The 20,108-nt window shown below is 40.7% G+C and overlaps 1 protein-coding gene across 7 annotated transcripts in view; it reads right to left on the bottom strand.

The window, feature by feature from the left end:
* The window catches only part of AKAP6 (A-kinase anchoring protein 6), a 458,830-nt gene that overhangs the window by 269,808 nt on the left and 168,914 nt on the right, over positions 1–20,108 (bottom strand). The window contains exon 1 of one of the 7 annotated variants that reach the window (XM_070504224.1): positions 14,903–15,046. The exons of the other annotated variants lie outside the window; for them this stretch is intronic. The gene's annotated coding sequence lies outside the window, so the exon portion shown is untranslated. Of the gene's footprint in view, positions 1–14,902; positions 15,047–20,108 lie in introns of those variants that run through there. 7 annotated transcript variants of the gene reach the window in all.

Below are 20,108 nucleotides of genomic sequence, written 5' to 3'. Positions count from 1 at the left end.
AAAAAACCCAAATCTATTGAAAAATGACGGAAAGTCGTGCTGAATTTTGAATAATAATTATTGCACAATCCCAATAAATGCTCCAATATTAGCTCTTGAAACCTAAGAGCTAATTGGTGATAGTGATATAAATTGGTGATAATAACTTGAAACAGATTAAAAGTTTAAACTAAATAGACTTTGGAGTCCTAATTAGGTAAGTTCTTACAAATGTGGCCCGTGAGCACATGGAGTCGAACAGAGATTTGGGGTAAAAATTACACTACTCTATAAGCCAGTACATGGGAACCAATCACAGTCAGATTAGCTGGTCTCTGTTGGTCTTTAGCACAAAAGAGCAGGCCTCTAACTGCTGTCACCCAATATTCCACATTGCCTGGGGTGTCAGCTGATGCCTGCTTGGACCATCTACTCTATTTATCCCCTACTCCTGATACCTCCACGACCACCCCAAAGCAAATGCCCTGCATCCTTTGCCCTCTTAGGATGCTCATTTCTGTGTAGTACTGAGGTACCTTGGGAAACTCCCTTCCTCCTACTGCTGACCTCTTCCAAATTCTGTGCACTTTCCTGGCTAATAGCCCCATTCCATTGTGAAAACACTCCTTAGCTTCTCGGAATGCTACAGCTACCTCCTGTTCCTCCCCAAACCTGACTCTGCCCAAGGTTCCGCATCCCCCGCTGCCCTCCCAGGGGAGTCTGCTCTCCCAGCCGTCACCTGAGAGACGGGGTGTAGGGCTGACGGAGGAAGGGCAGGCCTCAGTGCTCCTTTGCCACTTTCTGATCGTTACTCTTGGCCCTCACACTAGCACCCTTCTTAACTTAGTAGGTGCCTACTGTCTGCTAAACCTTCCTGTCTTCCTCCCCATTGCTGTTACCTTCATTCTTCTCTCTCACTCCTCTGTACTGAAGAGGCATCTGGTTCACCGTTTTCCTCTCCATATTGAGCCAAGCATTATCTCAGGTAATTTCAATATTCACACTGGTCAACCAACCACCCTAGCCTCGAATTTCCTTTACTCTACAACTCCTAAGACCTTCACACCCATCCGCTGGGACAACTCTCTGCCACAGCTCTACTCTGGACCTTCTTATCGCTCTACCTGTGGCATTATTATCAGAAGGTCCCCTATGCCACCAACCTCTCTTTGTTCAACTTTTTGACTCCCATTCTCCCACTACAGGTGCTCTTCAGCCTCATCCAGGCCACCAGCTACTCCACACCTTCTCCTCATGTACCAGCCGCTCCCGGCACAGCCTCTACAGTGATCACTTTGACCACTCCCATGGCGGTGTTCTCAACTTCCTCACACTCTTGATTCCATAACTTGGATTTGTTAGTCTCTGTCTCCTGGGTCCCGCTACGATCCTACAGGTGCAGAATACATTACATACCCAGGAGAGAAAAGAGTTTGGGTAACCTTTATGCCACCTGCTCAGAATAGCCAAATAGGCATTTCTCAACCACTCCACTCCCATCCCCCAATACAAAAGGTTATATATAGCCTTGGCACCATGAAAACTTCATGCCGAAGTACATGCCATCAGCTCCTCTTACGCATAATTTGGCTTCTTCATAACGGATGTAGGAATTTAGTCAGAGCCAGGTCATGGGTCAAGATTGCCAGGCAATGATCCAGGGGAAACAATCTATAAGGGGCATTAAAGCACCAGTGGTGCCAGTTAACTCAGGTCTCCACACCCTCCTCCTTCCGTAACTGTGAAATGTACATTGGCCCTGTTCCACAGAAGCAGATGGGCCCTGAAGGGAAAGAAACACCCTCCCCACAAGTGCTGACCTCACTCTCTTGAGTATGTTGGCAATGTGCACGTGCAATCTCTGCTGAAATTTTGAAACTAAATAATGCACAGCACAGTGCAATTTTCCAGAGTCTATTAATTTCTTCAATTATCTTTATGCCCTCTACTCTGCCACCAGTTGTCTGGTTTGCTAAAATTACATGCACGCACAAACTGTAGAACAAGAACTACAGATACATGTGTAGGTTGCATATATGTGCGTGAGAGTGTGTACCCCCTCCCTCCAACACGGACTATGCTTTGAACATTTGATGAGAGGTTTGTTTAGAGAAAGGTAACTGAGTGATTCTGAATCTATACACACTTTTTAATAATAGAAAATCCACTTTTTCCTGTCCCTCTGTATAAATGTCAAACAAAAATTCAAAGAATAATCAATTTGAAGCTTCTGATGCTTAGGCCCTTAACTGCTGCCAGTTTGTTAGACATTTTTAGGAAAGAAGCTGAAGCTCGTGGACATTCTGTTTATTCTAAAGCAGTCAGACAACTAGATATTAGAGACTTTTAAAAGTGATTTGCTGAATGGCTTCCTCCCAGCAAGGACTGTGTGGAATTAAAAGGCTCTGAGAGATCTGACCCGTGGGAGGCCCTGTGGGCACTAGATTAACAAGGTGAAGTGGAAGCATGGCTGGCGGGGTTGGACTGGAGCCCAGCTGATGCATGTAAGGAACCACTGGTGCTCAGCCTCGGCTGGATATGTGACTTAGCAGATAGCAACTGGAAACTGGACTGAACTCCCATGGCTGAACTGCTCAGCATGTAAGAAACTTTGGAGCACTGCACTGCTACTCGGTGGAAACAAAGTAGTAATTTTAGAAGAGAGTCACAGTTTTTTAAGAATATGAAGAGAAACAATTCCTTCAGAACTGGAGATATATATGTATCTTAAGGATTTATTAGCAAAAATATTTCTCCCCATCTGTTTACTTAGAGTATAAAAAGGAGATAAAATCTGGGGGACCACTCGGTGGCGCAGTAGTTAAGTGCACACGTTCTGCTTCAGCAGCCCAGCGTTTGCTGGTTCAAATCCCAGGCGCAGACACGGCACCCCTTGGCAAGCCATGCTGTGGCAGGCGTCCCACGTATAAAGTAGAGGAAGATGGGCATGGATGTTAGCTCAGGGCCAGTCTTCCTCAGCAAAAAGAGGAGGGTTAGCAGCAGATGTTAGCTCAGGGCTAATCTTCCTTGGAAAAAAAAAGGGGGATCAAATCTTTCATTCTACAGCTAGAGTTTTCAAAACACTTTTTTTTTTTTTAAAGACTTTATTTTTTTCCTTTTTCTCCCCAAAGCCCCCCGGTACATAGTTGTATATTCTTCGTTGTGGGTCCTTCCAGTTGTGGCATGTGGGATGCTGCCTCAGCATGGCTTGATGAGCAGTGCCATGTCTGCACCCAGGATTCTAACCGACGAAACACTGGGCCGCCTGCAGCGGAGCGTGTGAACTTAACCACTCGGCCATGGGGCCAGCCCCCTCAAAACACTTTTTAACATGGCAATGACTGGTTAAGTTGATATAAAGACTAAAATTCAAAGTGAAATATAATCGCCCAACAAATGTTAATGTTTGATTTCAGAGTCTTTCCTATTTTGATAAAGGATGTCAGTAGGCAGAAAACTGAGTATCTCTAGAGGAGGGAAGGTCAAGAAATGGATGAGGATGTTGAAGATCATCTGAGTGACAGCCATGGAACCCTTTCCAGCATCAATGAGACAGGTAGGTCCATCAGTCCGTCTTCTATAAAGCGAGTTATCCCTAAAAAACTCAGCTTTCACAGTCTTATCCTGAAATTATCCCATTTCTCCTGTTCACACCCAATTCTGGCCAGTATTCCTGTCAGTTCCAGCCCCTCTTCCCAATGTTGTCTCTCCCACACCTTTCTTGTGTGACCTTTGCATTCCTCTCCTGATTCCAAGTATGCCTCACCTGGGACAAAGCAACCATGCACAGATCCACCAGTCCAGACTTCTCTCTCTTAAGACCCCACTCCTATTACCCTTACAGGCAGCTCCCACCCCTTGTAAGCCATGTCCAGTAACAGACAGCTGGAGCACGCTGGGAATGCGGAGATAGAGGACAGTCAGATGCAGAGAGAGGCCGCCAAGGGTACCAAGACAAACTCTGTTAACTTTCAGAAGCTTGCCTGGAATATAATTCGTCCCCTTATCCTGTTCTGTTATAAATAAATGAAAGCTAATAAATATGACTTCCTATGAACATTATTATTTGGCAATGGGATGATGTTTCATATTATTTGTGAAGATTTTATCCATATCATCAGAAGGTGGCTTCATTCTCAGAGACTTATTTCAGTATGTAAATGTTCTCCCCAACTAAATGGCTGGTTCCCCAGGACCTCTTTACATAATTAGTAGCTACTGATAAGTTGGGCACTCAAGAATCTTGATGATATGGATCTTACTTTAACAGACTGACAATGAACAAAAACAATTTTCGTAGATAAAATTGTGTAGTTTTATTTTTCAATATCATCAATTGGTATCAATTGCTTTAGCTACCTAAAATCTCCTATGATTCTACACGAATTGCATTCATTCCCTTGCATCTGTTCCTCTGAGAAAAGGCGTTCTCCAGCAAGCTCATTCAGATGACTGAAGCAACAGATGTGTCAGAGAATAACAAACTTGCAATTTTAAATTGGGGATAGTTTCCCTCAAGCAATAACGTATTTTTTATAAATACTCAAATTGTCCCCAGCACAACCCCAAATTACTAAAGATAGAAGGATAATGTCTTTATAAATTAATTACTCCTTTTTTTTAGCAAAAGTGTTGAGCACCTACTATGTACTAATCCACATGCTGGGGAAGCAAAGGTAAATACAGCCAGGGCTTGCTCCCTCCCCCCAGAGTTCCCCACCTGGTGGGAGGGGGCATGTAACAAGAAAGTACAGTCAAGAAGATAAATGTCCACAGAAGGTACACAGATGAGGAGGAACTGACATGCCCAGTTTATAGTCTCTTAGTAAAATGCATATAAAAATTCATTTTGGGTCACACATTCTCGGAAATTACAAATAGCACAGCTCTTAAGTTCACGGCATTACTATCATCAACCTTGATTCTATAGCTTCCACATTATTTTCTGAGAAGTATAAAAGAAAATGAGGCTAATCTAGAGCTCATCTCGAAGTGAATTAAAGCAAATGACAGTAGTTAACAATATATCTTCAAAGTTGGCATAAGATTTATTCCCATAGACATTAATATGTGAATGTGGGAAAGTGAAGCTCTCCGTTTTCTTGTTTAATTCACATACACACAGTCGCCCTGTGGCATTCAGAATTACTCACAGCAGCAAAAGCACTGACTACATTATCTCGCCAATTGCCCACTTCACTCAACCTTCTGGACACCTTGTGGTCTCAAAATTGCAGCTGCTGCTGCCTGTCATTGAAAGAGGAATCTTCTATGGTTACTGAAGTAGCTGATACAAACACTGACTTGACCTGAAACTTTTTACAAATCAACTCCAGCTGGTTGGGTTAGTTATTTTCCTTTTGATTTAGCTGTATGTTTATGTGAGAGAGGTGCCTTTTTTTGGTAAGACTGTTGCATATTTTTCAGCTGTATCTTATTTCCTCTACACTGATACAGGGCTATTAAGATAACTGTTATGTCCGATTTTCACCAGCTTGGGATTGAAATGAGGGCACGCCTCCTGTGAGTGCTCCAACTGCTTACAGTAATAACTCCAAGTGTGGCCGCCTCAGCTCCTGCTAACAGTCCCTGGGAGGGGATCTGTCTGCTGCCTCACCATCAGGCCACCACGCCCATTCTCGACCATTCTCAAAACATCTTTAAGATTTCCTCCTGAAATTACAAGTGTCCGTGGATCGGCATTCTGCCAAAGTGTCTCAAACTGCCAATCTCCAGGGCTCCGTGTCTATTTAGAGGGAAACCCACCCACCCAGCAACTTCCTGACCCAGGTACTGAAGCAATACTTGGCATCTCAGTTTCATGAAGTCCCACAGATGCAGGCCCTCCCATTTCTCTCTGCTTCTTGCTTCCCCACATATAATTCCCAAATAAGAAAACCTAGCAAATCCCCCATTACCTACAACCTGCCTCTCCACAGGAACGAACAGTAATCGGCAGCATTTCTCCATTCATCTACCACCCCAAATAATGTTTCTTTCTCTTCCCCTAAAAAATAATTTCACTGTTTCTCTCAAAACACTCTTGACTTACATTTGGGTAACCGCAGGCCACATTCAGATGGTTTTTCTAAAACAAATGAGAATTAAAACCTACTTTTAGGGGCCGGCCCCAAGGCCGAGTGGTTAAGTCTGCGTGCTGTGCTTTGGCGGCCCAGGGTTTCGCTGGTTTGGATCTTGGTCATGGACATGGCACTGCTTGTCAGGCCACGTTGAGGTGGCGTCCCACATGCCACAACTAGAAGGACTCACAACTAAAATATACAACTATGTACCAGGGGACTTTGGGGAGAAAAAGGAAAAATAAAATCTCTTAAATAAATAAATAACAATAAAACCTACTTTTATAAGATAGGACCCCTCACTCCACTTCTATCTTTTTGCTATCACAGTTTTAAAATTTGCGAACCCTCACCTTACCCAGAGCATAGCATTACATTTAGAATGAAAAGTTTTCATTTTCCAAAGTCAGTAAGCAAGACAGAAGAGAATATAAGATGTATTTTGTGTAAAAATTTTAGTCTTACTGCGAAATGCCGTGTCATCGTGACTGCTCATTTTGTTTCCTGGCAATTGTGGAAATGAATGATGAAAGAAAAGTGTCTTCAGCCATATGTTCACCATATGAGTGTGTGTTCATTAGAAAAAGCTGAGAAGAGATTCTTACCTAATGTGTGTACTTTATACTTTAAAACAGAGATCAAGGGAACACCAGAGGTACTTGTTAAAAGAACTCACTAGTGAGGAATCTGAAGTAAAACTTGAAACTTTATACAAAAAACTTCCTATTGCAAAGTATTAATGTCATCTTTCGTTGACTATCTATTGTACTTTCTCCAAAAGACAGACTGATAGATGTTCCTATGACAAGGTATTTTTATTTCCCACAAAGCAGACTACTCCCTCTTTTTATTCCTTCCTCTAGCAAATACACTTTTCTATGGTCCTAGTTTCTTCTTTGCCATATAGAGAACAACTGTGATGGACAGCGCTGGGAAGGATGCTGAGACTTTTATGATTATCACACTTCTCTCCAAAGCTTGAAGAACTCTATGGTTATAAACCGTGGTTGTCCCTGTAATTGCTAAAATTCTGAAAGTGTGGGGACTGAAATGAGATTATTTACATGGAAATGATTTTGCTGCTATCATTAGCTATTGCTCATCCGTCTCCCTGACTCGACTATAGCTTTCCAGAAGCGGGAAACGTGTCTTACTTGTCTTTGTAACTATAATGCCACACTGCTAGGACATCGCCAAGCACGTGGGAATTTTTCAAAGGGTGTTTGTAGAATTAAATTCAATTGGATAAAATATTATATTTCACAAATCAAAGTGAATTCCCTAAAAAGCAAGTACTAGTTTAGTTTCCTCTCCTAAGTGGATCCACACTAATCGGCAAAAGTGAGTAACCGACATTGGATCATTTCCTGTTTTGATTAGGAGAGGTGCTGAAAAAGAATGTGGATCTGGGAGAGGGAAGCAGACGGTAGAAAAAGGAGGATAAAGATGCTGAATACAGACTTGGAAACCTTCACACTTCAGCTTTCACCCTCGGAAAGCCTCATTTACCTTCAACCGAGAAAGGACCAATTAGAAGTCCCGTCTGGCCACACCCGGCCAGATCCAAATCTCGATGCTTCTGCTTTTCATGATTTAAAATTTTTTATTTAGTATTGTTATTTTAAAAGCTTCAGAGGATTCATTGATTGAGATATCACTTTAAACTCCTAATCCCACACTCTGACTAATTTGAGAGAGAGAAATCGCTGAGCAGAAAGATGAGGAAAATTGCCAACTGCTCTTGCACATGGGAGATCTTTCTAACTGAGCCATTGCTTCATCACATTCACATTCAGTGTTCTACTTGTCTCCACTGATAAAGGTTCAAAATTTTACTTCATTCACTAACGAAAATCATAGCTATGGCCTTGACTCTCAGTAGCTCATCTGGAAATGGCTCCAAAGATCTGTACTTTCTCCAAGACATCTTTATAGAACTGATTTCAGGTGGAAATGGACAGACCAGTCAGTGGTGGTTCTTACACTGCAGTGTGCTTGTTAATCACACAGATTCCAGGGCTGCTCCTTGTGAAGAGAGGGGGGCCAAGGAATCTGCATTTCCTTAAGCACACAATGGCCATGATGCCCATGTTCCAGGCACCAGGCATTGAAAAACACTGAGCCAGAGATGCGTCAAACTCCAGGCTGACAGACACTGCAAGGGGAGCTACATGCAAGCCTGCTGTTACACCACTGTAAAAATAAAACCTCCCAGCTACTTGAAAGGTAGTCTGCCACCGACATTACACAGACTTCTCCACAGAACTTACATTCTTTGTGCCCCAAACACAATTTCCCACAACTTTATTTGCCCACTGTTGACAGTGTTGTGCTAATCTCTAGGGCAGCATCAGGTTGGTGGGTTTCTCTAACATGCTTCGCTTTTTTTTCCTGTTTTTTTACACTTTTATTATAGAATGAAACAGATTCAAAATATCACATAAGAAATATATAGCTTAGTAAATTATTATAAGGCAAACACCCTTGTAACAACTACCCAAGTCAAAAATTAGAACTTTGCCAGCCCCCCTCGAAGTGCCTGCATGTGCTGCCTCCCCACCACAGACCCTCCATCCTCCGAAAGTGACCACTAGCCTGACTTGCACAGCAATCACTTTCTTGTATCTCTTCATGGTTTTATCATCCAGGTATGCATGCCTGGATGCTATAATTTACTTTTGTCCAGTCTTTCACTTGATACATCTTTTAAGCCTCTTTTAACCTACAGATTTCATCTATATTCCTTTCTTTTGCATACAATTCATCTGTTGAAGGTCCTGGGCATCAGAACCGCAGAGTTTCCCACTAGGTAGATGTGTTGACTGCAGCCACATGGAGCAGTCCATGTGTTGGCTCCTCTGTCCTCTTTACTTCCTGCAAATTGGCAGCTGGATCGTGAGGCCTGATTAGTGTCAGCTTCCATTTCTTACACAAAACCATAGCATTGTGTATCGTGCACTGTGTTCTTTCATCAAGAGGCATTTAACTTTGGTTTTTGCTCTTTTTTGATAGTTGACACTATCAACTATTTTGGTAGTTGATGCTCTGTGCCTAAACCTGTTAATACACCGGGGGTTGCAAAATGATGATATTCTAATTCTATCATTTTGTTTTCATTTATTAGCTGGAATAACTTTATTAGAAGTTTCTCTTTATCAACTATTTGGTTCGTGATATAATTCACAAAGGAAAGTCCTTTCCATGACCCAGTCTTCAAGACAATGAATTGGTTCTCTGTCACATTCAGAAGGTAACCAACCAGTTGGTTTACTTAATATCATTTTGTGCTCATGGATTTAAACACATTTGATGGGTTTTAATCCATTACAATTCTTAACCTTATTGAAGCTCAAATTGTCCTTCTTTGCCCAGTGGGATCCCCTTCAATTTGACTTCAAGTTGACTACTCTGGTAGTCTTTGATAGCTTCCTTGCTCATCTTGTGTATTTCCAGACTTGAAATCAGCCGTTTTTCTAAGACGCCTTGGTTTCCTTTAATGGGAAAAGTTTTTCAGACTACCATCTGGGCAGTAGGGATGCTCGATACTACTAGGTTATCATTGTTTCTAGGCTTTTTTAATTAACAGAGCTAGGAAACATGCACATTTAAAAATAAAACACTTTATGAGTTCATAACTGGTATTTCAATTCAAGTTCAAAACTACAGAGTTTTTACCTAACATCTTCTGTACTGCATCTGTCTCTCCTTTTTCCCACATGAAGAATCCTGGTTCTCAAGAACACAAGGGGTGATGAAATAAGAAGATCCCATAATTACTCATTTGCTTCTTCTCACATTTTACATAAGATAGTTTCAGAATACTAATACCAACACTACCCTAATACTGCTACTAACACTGGCCCTGAAGCAAATGACTAGGACAGGCATCTATAAGACGTCTGGTCAAGGTCAGAAGAGAGCAGGGTCACCTTTGGTTTGTCTTTAACTGGTCTCTGAGAGAACAGAACTTATACCCTAGTCTCACTTTCACCTTAGTTCATACAACACAGTTTAAACATCTGTGAGTTTTGTGGATTCCTTTATCATCTTCAAGGTCCTTGTAGAAGAGAAAAAAAGCCTCAATTAAAATATGACTAAGAAAAAAAATATGACTAAGAACCACATGACCACTAGTTCTCCTCCAAGGAAGGAAAAGTCTCTTGGTTTTAGAAAACGTGCCCAGAGAGGACTCCTGCCTCAACAGACCCTCCCAGTCTTTGCAGACCACCACAGAACACGCAAAAGGACAAAAATCAGTGAAGGTAGTAATCAACAATATACCAAAGAAACCGCACCATTATATGCACTTGAGTGCTGGGTGGGCTAGGTAAAGTGCTCTTTCTTTCTCTTTCCAGCATAACAACTACAGAGCATAGGGTGACTCTCATTAATTATTAGTTTAGGGCTATCCAATGATGAAGATGGTCTTCTCGTCAAGCAATGGTCTGTGAGGATCTCTTCATTTACCATCTCCCATGGCAAAAGTTGTGCAATTTACAAATTTGCTTTGTTTGTTCAGTGGTCTATGAGTCATTTCTCTCTATTTCTATGGCTTCTGTCTGCCTTAGGAAATTCATGTATGGCAAGCATTGCATTTGTCTATTTTGCTTTATAGAGTATAGCACCACATGCAAATAGATTCTTAATACGTGCTGATGTTAGTGATATTGGATTCACAAACCATGAAATAGGAGCTTGAAAATGATCATGAGAAAGAATAAATTAATCCCAAGACATACCTAGATTATTTTGCACCAGACTGAGTGTCAGAAAGTCTGGGTTCTTGGCCCTGGTGTGTACTGGTTATCTGTATCCCAATAGAGCCTCAATTTCCTCATCTATAAAGACAGTGGTGGATGGATGATCTCTATTCTCAAGCTCTAAGATTTTCTTTTGTTCTCTTTCTCTTTTATTTTGTGTACCTCCCTCTCCCATCCTCATAACGCATAGTTTGAGCTTCAGTTACCCAGAAGCTTTTAGGTATCTCTGAAAAACCTTGTAACACGACTTCTTTTCCTACCAGTAGTAGAATGAGCACTAGACTAGGAATCAGGAGACCTGAGTTCCAGTCCTGGGGACATTGAAAAGTATCTCTCTGGCTCCTGTAAGGGACTCTGCCACAAGCTCTGAAATAACAGTGCAGATCCATACCAACAGGCTAAGGAGGAAAGATCCATGGTCATTCAGAATGACGGCCAAGACCCACCCCACCCCCTCCACCGCCACCCCAGGCTACCCTGAGGAGCCCCTTTGGTTGTATTTTCCTTAGTCACCATAGTAGGCTCAGGTCATTACTCTTCTGCCCTCTTATTCCCCCCTCCCTGCAAACACACACACACATACACACATATTCCTTTGAGGCTCATTTCCATCTGCCTATACCATCATTACTTTCTCTTCATTTTTGTCATTTAAAATTTTATTTCCTAAAAATCTCTCAATATCTTTGAGCAATTTAGATTTGTTTACCTGAGATAGAAATTTTCTAGTAACTCTCTTGACATTTTTGAGCATTTCAATTATAAATAGTCTTATAGGTTTCTTTACAAATGCTTTCTCTTGACCTATTCATAAACGTTCTTTACACCGGGAGAAAGAAGTTAAGGAGATGCAAGTCCTATTTGAGATTTCATTGCTGACTCATGGTGTGACCTTAGACAGGTCAACCTCTTTCTTACATGCACTTTTTATATATTTAGATCACTAAAGCCATGGCACAGCTTCTAATGATATGTTTCTATGTCTTCCTCCCCCACACAAATATCCATAGCAACTATCTTGGCTGTTGATTTGTATTTAAACACCCACAACACGCCTGTTGGGAGCTAACATTGTAGACACAAGCTTTTAGATCTCACATCTGAGAGTCCGGAACAGGAAATGAAACCTCATAGGATCAGAGTCCTGTGAAGAACTAATTTTAGGGGCCATGGTTAAGACCCTGCAAATGAGACAACAAATTCAGGTTCTGAAGCCAATGCCACCCGTTCACATAGAGCAGATGGGAATGCAGGTCATCAATTAACCTTCTGGATAGCTCCCATTATCTCTCACTGACCCAATAATTTCATTCCTAGAAATCTCTCCTAAGGCAACAATGGATTTACCTACTGAAATGCTATCACAGAGTCGTTTATAATGGTGAAAAATTCCAACAACCAAAAGATCAAGACATGATGTGATATTCCATATAATGAAAAAATACACAGGTGCTAAAAATGATGCTGCAAAATACACTTAATGGTATTGGATATTCAAGACATATTAACTGAGAAAAAGGAGTTGTAAAGGGTTCTACTAAAAATTATAGCAATGTATACTCATAGAGAAAACACTAAAAAAGATGTCCAAGCTGTTCATAGTATTTTCTCTAGGTGGCAGCATGACAAATGATTTTTAACGTACTGTTTGTCCATATGTTTTAAATTTTCTCCACTACAGATTCACGTCTTCTGTGAAAAACAAAAAAAGTAAAAGTTAAATAACAGGAAAGAAGTGAAGTCAGTTCCCGTGGCAAAACAACAGTGAAGGAATGCAAGCCAAACCATGCATAGTGAGTAACATAAAGTACAATATCAAGGCAACTGAAGAAGGTCAATGTCAAAGCAATGGGATCCTCAGACTCCCAGTGTTCTTTTGTGTAGGGAGAGACCTGTCACTTCATTCACAGCCATCCTTCCATCCTTCTCTTACGGCTGTACATCAGGTGGCCAGGTGCTACTGGCCAGGCACTAACAGATAAATAGCGTATCATTTCTCACTGGCTATTAATACTTTTAACTCTGTTTTTGCTTCATTTTTTTTTAATTTAGCAGACTTGAATTAAGACATAGATGAGAGAAAGACAATAATCACCTAAAATGTGGGGGGGATGTAAATATTACTCATCTTCTCTCCCTCTTCATTTGATTGATTGATTTGTCCCATAGTGTGACTGCATAGATCAACCTTCTTCTATATTTTTATGCAAACCTACAAGGGAGGGATGTTTCTGAGGACAGGATTTATCATTTGACAAAATAAGACCTTGTTTATCTCCAGGAGTGACCTCAATACCCTAGGATTCAGAATTTTCCACTTTCAAGGTATGACAGCCTTTGAGTAATTACCAGAGAAGTGAAGAAATCTAATGAGAACTCAGTGCTCCCTTGGGGGTAGACTTTACATAACTAAAATTTCAGTCCTTCACAATTGCTTAGGAATTATCAAGATACATAATTTTTGCTAATCAATTTATATAAAGTTTTGTTTACTTTCACCAACCCAAATAATTCATACAGGTAGATTTGCGTTGTTCCTATGCGCATCCCTTCATCCACAGCATCAAAAAAAGGAAAATGCATGCATCTAACACATTTTCTGGAAAATTTAATGCTAGGCATCAGAGCCTGAATTAAAACACAGAATTCAGCTTATATCTTAGTTAAGAAAATCCATTTTGGTATTTTGCCTGCTCCATGCTTGACTGATTCTCCGTATTAGGACTACTCTTCAGCAAGCACGAGACATACAAAGCAAGACAAAAGTTATTGAATTCCAATAATGTGGTTTTAAATCTACTCTCATTGCCCTTTTCCAGAGGCCCCTTTGGGAAATAAAAATGGATCAAAATAACATATCCGACCACCAAGTGCAGCAAGCATCCATTATTAATGTCCCAATGACACACCAAAATGGAAGACGAAGGATCCATTCAGATAGTCCTTAACACTGATTCAGGCTCCTCAAAGGACTTTATGTTTGAAATCGGCAACCAGCTAAGAAACAAATTCAATTTCAATGCACTTTCCAAACTTCCAGATTAATGTTACCCATAAAATCATTTTTAACCTCATTGCTTACTTAGATTGACTATAAACTTAGTGAGAAAAAATTTTCTGATTACACACATAGGATTCTACTCATATTAAACAATGAGCAGGGTTTCAGAAAGCACACAAAAGGAAAAATAGGACCAATAAATTAGCTCTGAACAAGCACAAACATCAACCAAACTTCAGGTCATTCCTTTCAACTTCTAATTGATGATTTATAAGCTCCCCTCTACAGTATCCTAAGTCTTATGTCCCTCCACCCCATTTAACTGCAGATAGAAACCATCTTGTGACAGTCTAGTGAAAATTCAGATGTGTACAAGTAAATTATTAATGATTAATAGAGTTAAAGAAACAAAATAAAAGGGGCAGATGAGCTGGAGATTCAGAAAACAAGAGTAACAAAAGACTACAAGACAGATTTATAAGGATAAGACAACTTCCATTGTTTTTCTATGCTTTAGACCTTATCCGCTTCAAGAAAAAAGGAGAGACTGAAGGTGGCTTACAAAAAGTAAACTAAACCATTAAAGTTAAAAAAAAAAAAAAAAAAGGCAAGGAGAAAGATGAACAAGACACCTAAAATGAGATAGTTGCTGCATTCGAGCACTCAGTTTAGCTCTATGGAAGGAGGAGAAAATGTGTGGCCAGAAGTCAATGGCTGAAGAAAAAGACCTGGTAGGGGAAATAAGAGACAGAAAGGAATGATCAATAGTTAATCCAAGAGGGTAGCAGTAGATGATTTCTGTGAGCAGAGTGAACTAAAGACCTGGAACACCCAAACAGGGAACATCTTGCTTCTTTAGAATGGCATGACATCTTTGTGACAATAATTGAGACTTTGAGTGGAAGGTAGAAGCAAGGTTCCAATGAGAGAGCCAAGTGCAAAAAGGCCTAGCCTGGAAAGGGCTGAATTCAAATCAGAAAGAGAACCCGACAACAAGGAAATTCCCAAAGAAAATTTCTCCCTGGAACTAGTGAAAAGTGGCCGCTGTAATTAAACTTTGTCCATGTTGCTTGTCCACTTACACTTATATGGAGGAGTTGTGTTCCAGGATTGCTCTCACAAATGTTGAGAAGGTTCTCACGCTCCAAGCAGAGGGTAGAAGGTATATGTAGGATGATAGTCCGAAGGACCTCTTTTCCTCCTTTCTCCCTCAGGTTGGTGCAAAGGTCAAGATCATCTGTGACCCCCGAGGAGCTCTCTATATCAAAATGTCCCTGGGGTTTCAGCACAGATCAACAAAGAGCGAGGATTTGATTGGCCAGCTTGACTCCAGTGATTTCGCTCGGCCGGAGCTGACGTGAAAAACCAAACGGATACTTCCTTGAAATGGACAATCTGTCATTATATGCTCAGGGCCAAGAGGCCATGTTGATGTTGGAAAAAGCAGCTAAGCACCTAATTATAACAGCATTCCTTCACTCTAGAAAGAATAGACACATCTTAGGTGGAAAATATTGGTACAGACACAGCTTAATATCTATGAATAGGCTATAGAAGTTGTAGAGCAAGGGGAAAACGACTATGTGAGTAGAAAGTGAAATAAGTGCACAAAATACACTAAACGCCTCTGGGGAAGAGCATTGTAGGTAATTTTTTCTCCATATATGTATCTGTATGTTGATTTACATATTACAACTTGTTATAAGGAACATGAAATACTTGTTCAAAATATAATCATTTGGTGGTTTTTTGCTTGCTTGTTTGTTCTTCAGCATATACACAAAACTCCTGCCTTTCAAAAATAGATGATGAGTGTGCTCTAGCAGAAAGACATGGTTAGCAGGAGTCATGGGAGGAGAGCTGGGCAGAGCGAGGGAAACTCACACAAAGCTTTTGTGTAAGGGCCCTAGAACGCAGGTGAGAGCCAGGGCCAGATCCCGCTTGAGGTGCTGTGCCCACAAAGACCTTACAGCCAAGTCCTCACCCATGGCTCACCCCAAAACTTCCTTGAAATGTAGCCAGAATACATTTTGTTTTTCAAGCTGTGGGAGGTCAGCTGCACTGAGGGACATTCGCCAGGGTTTATGGAATGACAGAGATTTCCGGGAGAGGCAACATCAACGGGAATAAAGAAGCACGGAGTAACATACAGCAAATGTAAATTGACACCAAAGGCTGGAATGGACACCAGCCCTCAGAAGGACTATAAAAAGCCAGCGGAGTTGCAATCTCATCTGCAAGACTCTATTTGCCTTGGAGCCAGACTGAGTCTGGGAGTTCTGACCACCCCGTCTGCCAAAGAGCAGGCAGTGTCCTGATCCACTCCAAGCAGGAGGCGGGTGTCCCGGAACCACCTCCCCTCTTGTGTAAGCACCGGGACGAGACACAGGCCAGGCCAGTGTCATTTATAACAGCGCATCCTCCACTTCTCTTGTTCGGCCACGGAGGGGTCATAAAACACACTTAGGCACAACACAAACAACCAGTGGAAGGATTTTTAGAAACTTTAAAAGAAAACTGTTCTTCAGCAGAAGTAATATGAGTTCACTACAAAAATGTTAGAAAAGGTAAGACAAAAATTAATCAAAAAGCACATCTGTCTTATTTCCCACTTATCCTTAGAGCCCAAAACAATGCCTGGCACATAGTAGACACTCAATAAATAATTGCTGAATGAAGAGTACTTAAATAAATCACCAATAATCCTCTTCTTCATACAAAGTACATAACTTTCTATTTTGTGTTCTACATTTGTGCTGTTTTTCACTTAATGGTGTATCATGAATATTCTTTCATGTCAATCAACATGTTTCATAATTCTTTATGGCTGCATAGTATTCCATTTTACAAAAATACAGTGTTTTCCTAACCAGTCTTTTGCAGCTGGATGTTTGGGCTTGGGGTGTCATTCTCTTAAAGGTACAAATACCCTATTGGTCAATCACCAAATTCTGCTGATTTTTCCTTTCGTTAGAATGTTAAGTTCCATGAGAATAGAGACATTTTCTCTCTTACCACTGGACCCCCAGAGCCTAGTACAGTTTCTTATAATCAATAAAGAATGCATAAACAATGACTCTTGTCTGTCCCCTTCTTTTGATTCCTATTTCAACTGCCTTGCTCCCGCTGAACTAGCGGCATAGCCTCCGAGCTGGTTCCTTCCTCCAGTATGGCTAACCACCTTTCCCCAGGCAATCATCCTTTACTGAATCGAATACCAATAAATGCCCCTTTAATTATGTGATGAATTTGCCCTTTTGTTGTGTGATTCCCTTGCGCAGAACAACCTTAAAGTCTCCACAATATTAGGATAAATTCAAAAGTCTTTATTCTAGTTTACTAAGGACCACCATATAAGAGTCATAGCATACTCTAACACAGGAAGCTACCTTAGAGATTTCCAGTCTGAAACCATCGTTTCACATCCGAGGTAACTGAAGCTGAGAAGGTTCAATGACTTCCAAGGACCCATGGCTAGCTAGTGACAGAAGCCTGATCTCTGAGCTACAGACCATGGCTTGTTCCTTCAGGCCACACCAGCTGCCTCCCAGCCTACCTTGCCAGCTTCATCTCCTACCCAGATTCAGAGGAGACAGTTTGAGACTAGCCCTGAAATAAGCCTGACTCATTCTGGCTCTTGCTTTCTGTTCTCAGCGTTACTGTTGCCTGAACTGTCTTTCTCTCTCGCCTCTGTACCTGATTAAGTCTTTTCAAGGCCCATTTCAAGCCCTGCCTCCTCTACAATGCCTTTCCCAGGCCAAATCAAATTCTTCGTCCTCTGATCTCCACCAGTATTCGCCTGCCTCACTCATTCCAGCACTGAATTACACATTGCCTTGCAATGGTAAATATTTCACAGCTGACTGAAGAAGCTCGCTGCATGTGCAAGAAGGAAAAAGAAGGGTAGAAATAGAAAAAACCCACTACAATGTGCTGAGCCAGCCAAAAACATTCTGATGCTGGCACATCACTTAAGAAGCACAGCCACCCAGGCGCTGCATCTTGATGTCTCCTTTTACTCTTTCTTATTTTAAAGGTAGAACTTAATTTGAGGCCAGTGTTTCTGGTTGCTAATAGTAAAGACTTCCAGCTTAAAAGCAAGACTATTTTTTCACATGTTGAGGCACTGGATGGTGAGGCCTTTGAAGAGAAGGACTGTGCCTTATTTTAGTACTCATAAGACTACAAATTTTGGACCAAGTCTGATTACTTTTCTATAAGTAATTCTACAAGTGCTCAAATTGAGGTTTGCTATGCTGTGATCCCCTAACTGACTGATAACTGACAAATGACAAGCAATTTCTGGATGGAAAGATACAACACCAACCAAGCTGGAAAGAAGATGGCCTGAATTTTACTTAATGACTTTGCCAAAAAAACCCAAAAATCCTCTAATATATTGAATTTACCTTACGCTGGTCACCAGTGTCTCTTCCTATTCTATAACTGAGGGAAGTACTGGGTTTTAGGCATGTACCTAGACAGTTTTTTATTTTTCAAGGTCCTCCTAAGAAGTGTGCATGTCTATGGGTGTGTATAATCATATATGCACACAGAAAAAGAGATGGGGAATTTCTTTAAGGTAAAAGAATTAAAATGAGATAAACATAGGAAAGACAGTTACGAATGCCATAAAACTGATAATTTTTATTGCTATATTGACACACAGGTTTGGGTTTGAAAGTCTCTTTATGTACTTCTGAATCAGGGGCTGAGCAACTGATATAGTCACAGATTTACTGACGTGTGAATGGATCATCTCCACCTATTGGCCAACAAGTCTACATGTGTCTAAATCCTTAAACATGCACACAAAATCACACCAAATCAAATCAAAATTTGCTTTGGCCAATGAAATGTGAGACAAAATGAAGTAGCTGGAATTTTAAGAGCCAAGGAGTGGCTCTGTCATCACTCTGTCCTTCTTGATTTCTGGACACAAGCATATCCCAGAGGAAGCCTCTCCTTCAGCCTGGCCCCTGATGACAAAGACATGGAGCAGAGCTCAGGCCCAGCCTATGACAGTCATGTAATGTAAGCAACAAACACACCTCGTTGTTGTGGGCCATGAAGATCTAGGAGTTGTTTGTTGCCACAAAATAACTGGGTGAAAGCCAACTGAACAAGAAGAGTGATAGCAGGAAGGAGAAGGGAAGCCTACCACCAAGCAAGATGATATGACTGTGCTTGGGGATCTCCAACCAATGAGAATGTTCAATCAGATAGTGGAGTAAAAAATTCTTACCTAGAAATCGATAGCTATCACATGTACAAATACTAAGCTCTTGGGAGCTATGATTGAGGATGTCATTAAGAATAGAGCAACAACAAAGGTAAAGTACCTTGGAATAAACTTAAGAGAAATGTGGAAGACCTAAATGGAGAAAACTTTAAAACATTACTGAAGAATTTTTTTTAAATGAACAAATGGGATAACAAAACATGTTCTTGGATAGGAAGGCTCCATGTCATTAAAATAGCAGCTTTCCCTAAGTCAGTTTATAAATGTTATGCAATTCCTACTACAAATAACAACAGGTTTTTACTGGGGGGAGAGGCTGAAGGATGGAGATGGGAAATAGTCTGATGCTAACATATAAATGGACAAACAAGTATAACCAGAGAACGTCCCCCCCAAAAAAGAGCAATAAGGGCAGACTAGTCTAGCAAATATTTAAAAATACTGTAAAGTTTCAGGACTCAAAACTGTGTAATACTGCCACATATAGGGACACAGACAACTGGAAAGAATAAGTCCAGAAGTCGACTCAAATACACATGAATATTTGAGCATGTGATAAAGGAGGCATCTCAAATCAGTGCGGGGAAAAAAGTAACAGCTAGATACATATCCGGAAAAAAATTAACTTGAATCCACTGTGTACCTGGATAAATCCCCAATGGATCAAAGATTTAAATGAAAAAATTAAAATGTAAAAATTAATAAGAAAAATAGGTAAATTATTGACAATCTTGGAGTGGGGAAGGACTTCTGGATTCAAAATCCAGATCCATTAAAAGAAAGATAAACTTGACTACAATGGAAAAAGAAAAGAAAACTTCTGCATAGTGATGGAAAAACATACATTAGGCAAAGTCAAAAGACAAATGACAAATCAGAAAAAAATTTATTGCAGCTCATATCCCAGGGCTTATCCCGCTAATCAACACAGAGTTCCTATGAATCAATAAAGAAAAGACCAACAACACAACCAAAAACCAGGCAAAGGAAATGAACACAGTTCATAGAAAAAGTAATAAACTTATGAAAAGCTGTTCAACCTTTCT

This window comes from Equus asinus, chromosome 2, assembly GCF_041296235.1.
Source record: "Equus asinus isolate D_3611 breed Donkey chromosome 2, EquAss-T2T_v2, whole genome shotgun sequence".
Lineage (NCBI taxonomy): Eukaryota > Metazoa > Chordata > Mammalia > Perissodactyla > Equidae > Equus > Equus asinus.
The sequence above is the reverse complement of the archived record's forward strand: the minus strand, read 5'-3'. Positions and strand labels throughout refer to the sequence as shown.